The 6,000-nt window shown below is 35.4% G+C and overlaps 1 protein-coding gene across 1 annotated transcript in view; it reads right to left on the bottom strand.

Annotated features, from left to right (window-relative positions):
- The window catches only part of Dmd (dystrophin), a 1,737,386-nt gene that overhangs the window by 27,784 nt on the left and 1,703,602 nt on the right, over nucleotides 1–6,000 (bottom strand). The window lies entirely within an intron of this gene.

The following is a 6,000-nucleotide window of genomic DNA, read 5'->3' on the forward strand; positions in this document are numbered from 1 at the left end:
AAGAGAGGCACTAATGAATGGTGTTTGAGATGATGATCTTACCAATGCTGAAAGAACAAAATAAAATTTGAAGCTTTTGACTAGTGTGGAAGGGGCGATGCTTTTCAATTTTTTATGTTATACTAAAAGTCTCATGAGTGCTATGTTCAGACAAGTAAGCAGCAAAAACTGTAATAATTTTGCAAGTATTTCTTTATAATGAGATTAAATTTTTATGCCCATATCTATACTTTGGTTTGATTTTAAAAAATCAAACATTTTCAACAGAAATGTATAAGAATACAGAAAGAGTATATCCATGTGCCCACCACCCTGCTTCAATCAATTTAACATTTGCCATATTTTCTTCAAAAATTTTTTTGAAGAAATTAAATATGACAACTAATGCTGAAGCTCCCCCCCCGCCATGTACCCCTAGTACCATACCATTGCCTCCTCACCATTGCTCCCAAGGAGATAATGCCATACTGAATTCCATGTCCATCATTACCATGGATGCATCCACAAATATTATGTTGAACTTAAAGATTCTGATATTCACCTGTTTGTTTTTTAATCTACAAAAACGCCCATTTCATGTGATTCAATCTCTAACATCATTATTTTGCATGTTCTTAAATTTTACATTTAAGAACTTCATGCTTAAGAATGTACATACCATTCTAAGAGTTGATTTTGCCTTCAACACCGTTTTGGAGATTTATCCACGCTGATATACAGTTTGTTATTTTATTGCTGTAAGGTATTATTCTGTTGCTTGAATATGCTAACAACATTCTCCTGTCCGTGGGCAATTCGGTTGTTTCCAATTTTCCACTATTACAAATCATGAAGCAATGAACTTCCTTATACCTGTCTTTTTGGATACCTGTTTAAGAGATTCTACACAGAATACATCTTGATGTAGAATAGTTGGTTCCTAGCAGTATCTTCAGCATTGCTACATATCACCAAAATGTTCTTCTAAGTGGTTTTACCAATTTACTCTCTCTCCAATAGTGAATGGGGTTTTCCAATATGGCTATATTCTCCTCAAAAGCTTGGTATCATCAGACATTCACGTTTGGGGGCAATCTGATGGGTACATTTTAATTTGCACATCCCTGATTACTAAAGGATGAATTTCTTTCATGTTAACTAGATTTTCATGTTTCCTTTACCCATTTTCCCACTGGATTGTCTTTTCTTATTAATGTTCTTCATATATTCTACATGCATATCCTCTATTAGTTACGTGCACAGCAAATATTATCTCCTGCCCTTCTCTTGGTGTGGATTAACTTTGTTCATGGCATCCTACGGTACAAAATAATTAAGTTTCACCATATTTCTCCATGTTTCCTGCTTTTTAAGTTTTGTTTAAGAAAATCTTCCTTACAACTACATTTTAAAGTCTAAATTTTGTTTTTCACATTGAGGTCTTTGATTTTCCCAGAATCTATTTTTGTGCTTAGTATCAAAATGTGATCTAAGTTTGCTTTCTGCCTATAGATAAAGAATTGAGCCAAAAATCTCATTCATTTCCCCTCGATTCCCCCTCCAATTTTAACAGTGCCTCTGCAATATATCAAGTGTACATAAATATACAGTTGTGCTTCTGAGTTCTCAATGCTATTCTATTGGTCTGTGATGTTTTAAATCAGTTGGTGTCTGTTAGCCTCTCCCATCCCCACTTTGTTCTTCATTAAAATTGTCTTGGCTATGCTGATATCTTTGATCTTCCCTATGATTTTTGTATCTAATTTTCATATTTCACAAAAACTCTTGTTGAAATTTTGGACTTGAATCATACTGAATTTATAGAATAAACTGGGAAGAACTGAGTTCATATTATCGAGTCTTTACACCCAGAAATGTGGCAGAGTTCCACATTTATTCTGGTTTCTTTTTTGTCCATTAATCATGTTTTTTTGTATTTTACTGGACTTTTTTCCTTTTGTTTTTCATGTTGAATGCTTAAATTATTTATTTTTTAATCTTTACCTTTTTTTTGTATCTGGAATTGAACCCAAGGACACTTAACCACAGAGCCACATCCCCAGCCCTTTTATATTTTATTTAAAGACAATGTCTCAATAAGTTGCTCAGGGCCTTGCTAAGTTACTGAGGATGGGTTTGAACTCGAGGGCCTCCTGTCTCAGCTTCCTGAGCTGCTGGAATTGCAGGCATGAACCACCAGCTATCTTTACCACCCAGCTATCTTTACTATTTTAAAATAAATACATTTAGAATTACAAATTTGCTTCTTGGTAGTACTTTAAAGGTAGACCAAAAGTTTGGAAATATTTACTTTAGTTTTTAAATTATATTTTGTAATCATTATTGCCATCTTTTAAGTTAATCTGCTGTCATTTGAGTGCAGTTTTTATATTTCCAAACATGTTTTCAGTGTACATTTCTAATTAATTTGCATTTTAATCAGAGACTACCTGTATGATACTGATCCTTTGAAATTTAGCAAAACTTCTTTTTGTGATCTAGTCCATAGTCACTTTGGAAAATGTATCCATTGAGCACTTAAGAATACATATATTTTCCTCTCTGAAAGGCAGAATTTCAAAATACATAAATTATGCTAAATTTGTTATTCAAATAGTCTACACTGTTGGGATTTTTTTATTCTTTGATGTTATCAATTTTTCTTAGAGGACTGTTGAATATGATGGATTTGTTACAGTATCTCCTTTTAGTTCTGTTGACATTTATTTTGATGCCTATGACATTAGATTCATAGAAGACCTTGATTGTTCTTGGCTTATTTTTTATGTAATATACCTTTTTGTTCCAAATAATGTTATTTCCATGCATTTTATTTCATGTAAGTGTTTCTATGGCTATCCACTTTCTTTTCGTCATACTCAATTGATGTCCAAAGAAATATAAAGAATATTAGCATATGCAATGGTTCCAAATGCTTTAGGATTCAGAGAATCAAAAGTGACTGATTAGAGCTATTCAAATCTTTTTTCCAGTTATGACAAGTACCAAATAAGATGGCATGTTTTTCATAAATGATATTTCATCAGGTTAGAGAAACTCCTACCTACAAATATGGAGATATGTTATCTATGAGAAAAGACAGAAAATATAAGTGGTAAGAAAACTTTTCCCATTGTCCAGTCTGAGAAAATAAGATAATCTCATGACCTGGTTTCATATTGAGGAAATTTGGAGGTACTAGGGATTAAACCCAAGGGTGCTTTACCACCTTTTAATTTTGAAACAGTGTCTCACTATATTACTTAGGGTCTTGCTAAGGTGCTGAGGCTGGCCTCGAACTTGCAATCCTCCTGCCTCAGCCTCTTGAGTCACTGGGATTGCAGATATGCACCACCATGACTGGCTAGGGAAATATTTTCTATTGTTCCGTATCTGGAAGGAACATTCTACAGGGGATGACATGTCTTCCAAAATGCTCAGTTTGAAACTGCTAGATGCCCACAAGGAAGCAGACACAAAATCCAGTATACTATTGGTTTGTTGTTGTTTTTAGTCCTACCCTGTATCTACTATTACAAGCTTTCCAGGAATTTATTTAAAGTCAAAGAAAATCAATGTATGATCAATGTATGATCATTTTCATCTATAGGAACAGAATCTCCAATCTGGCTCATTGAAATCCTATTGCTATCAATCTTCAAGGATAATTGTTTGTACAGTTTCTTTCATAGCAATCTGTTTTGACAAAACAATGATAAAAAGAGCTTTATCAAAACAAATTTACCTTACTAGATTCTGCACACTGACCTTCTGGGTCTGAATCAATGTATGTAGCTGTTTGCATTAATTATATCTATTTTCTGACCCCTTAACAGGCCATCAGCTAAGTGTTTCTGTGAACTTGAAGCAGCATCCAATGTTCATAGGGTCTCATTCCATAGGAATGGCCTTCTATCCCCTCCCCACTTTGCAATTATTCACTAAAAGAATACTATCCTTATTGAAATGTTCCAACTGACATCCCTGCTCCCCAGTTCTGGGAACTGAATCCAGGGGCACTCTACCACTGACCTACATCCCTAACCCTTTTTAATTTGAGACAGAGTATTGCTAAGTTGTCCAAGCTGGCCTTGAATTTGTGATCTTCCTGTTTCAGCCTCCCAAGTCTCTGGGATTATAAATCTGCACCACCATGCCCACCTCTGACATTTTTTCCATAGAATAATATTCAAATTTTTCCTTTCTACTAGATTGGGTCATTCATGATGTTTCTTTTGAAAATACTGTTTTTAAACATGAATTTCAGACAGTACAACAAGCAATCACTGTCTTCCTACCTATTTTTCACAAAGGTGCTGACATAAGACTACCTTTTCTAGAGAGATCTTCCTGGGTATCTTGATTCTGCATGTCTTGTTGTCCACAAGGTTCTCCTTTTAGGAGTCATTTGTAAGTGTCTTTGTTCAGGAAACATGGTTTAGTATATACAACACATTACATTTCTGTTTTAGTGTTTTCCAGTGAAAAACAGAAAAGGCTCATTATAATCAGCTAAGGCTTCTCAAAGCTGTGCTGTAAAGAATACCAATTGCTCCATGTAGGCCTTTCTTTCCTTCCCAGATGTTTGAAATTTCTCTTGGGAGACCATTTCCTTAAAGACTCACATCCTTCTTCAATTCTGGACGATTCCTAGCTATTATAGCTTCAAATATTGCCTGCCATTTCCTCCATTCTCTTCTTCTGAAAGCCCTCAAATATACTGCAAAATGAACCCCTAAAATATACATAGTAAAGTTCACTTTAGAGTGTTGTGGTCAATTCTCCATTTCTCTTAATTTCTCTTTTAAATTTCTCATCTGTTTCTCTTAGTGCTATGGATAGTAAGGTCCTCAGCATCCTTCTTCTAATTCCCTCCTTTGCCTGAATTTTGGCATGAATTTGAGAGTTCAGGAACGTCAATGATTAGTTTTATTTGCAAAGTTTCTTGTTATTTTAGTTAACGGCACTCCCTAACTTAGTCTTTTGAACATACTGAATGCACTGGAATGATCTTCGTTCATAGTGTTTTATCATTTTATATTCATATAGCCTTAATTCATCTTTTGATGAATTTTTGAGGGGTAGGGAGCTACCTTATTTCTTTAGTGCTTTGGATACTTGTTTGGAGACACATTTTGAAAGGGATGTTATATCTATGATCCTTTATAAACTCTCTATCAAATTGTGTTTGGTGACTGCACTCACCCACTACTCAGGAGTGTATTGTATAGAAGCAGATCTTGTATTGGTAGTTTGCAGCTTCTATGTTGAGATGTATGATGTCGCTAATTCCATCACTAGACACTAAGGCAGATTGGTTCAGATCCTGGACTCAAGGCTATGTTGCTCTCCTACCTATTGCACTCTTGACTCTTCCCCAGGCTCTATTCATAAGGTCCATGGCTGTATACAAGCTGTAGTTCCCTACAGTAGTCTAAATTGTTATTGCTCATGTTCAAATGTATATGGGTATATATCTCTCCAGGTATGTTTTTGTAGGGCCCTGATTTCAAATAGTAATCTTGTAGGGAGAATTTTAATCCCTATGACAAAAGCAGGAGCTGAAAGTCTACAAACTTAGCTCACTCATTGCTCACTAGGACTTGTTCTGCTCCCTGCTCTGCACCCCCCTCAACCTTCATTTCTAGTAAAACCCAGCTGGATGTTTTTCATTGTTCACTCCATATATTATCTATACTAGATAAATGGTTGGAGCAGAGAAAGATGCCTTCAAGAAAGAGCTAATCTTATCTTAATCAGAGGCCATCAGGCCACATTGATTTTATAGATTTTATAGACATATATATGTAGTTACGGTTTCCTTAGTATTCATTCAGACCTCAATTTGCTAGGGAAGGATTAAATGAGTCAAACAGGTACAATTCTCCTTAACAGACATGAGACAAAACATAAGCCACCTTGGGGCTGGGGATATAGCTCAGGTGATAGAGTGCTTGAGGCCCTGGGTTTAATCCCCAGCACCACACACACACACACACACACACACACACACACACACAA

The sequence above is a fragment of the Marmota marmota genome, unplaced genomic scaffold, assembly GCF_001458135.2.
Source record: "Marmota marmota marmota unplaced genomic scaffold, marMar, whole genome shotgun sequence".
Taxonomy (NCBI): Eukaryota; Metazoa; Chordata; class Mammalia; order Rodentia; family Sciuridae; genus Marmota; species Marmota marmota.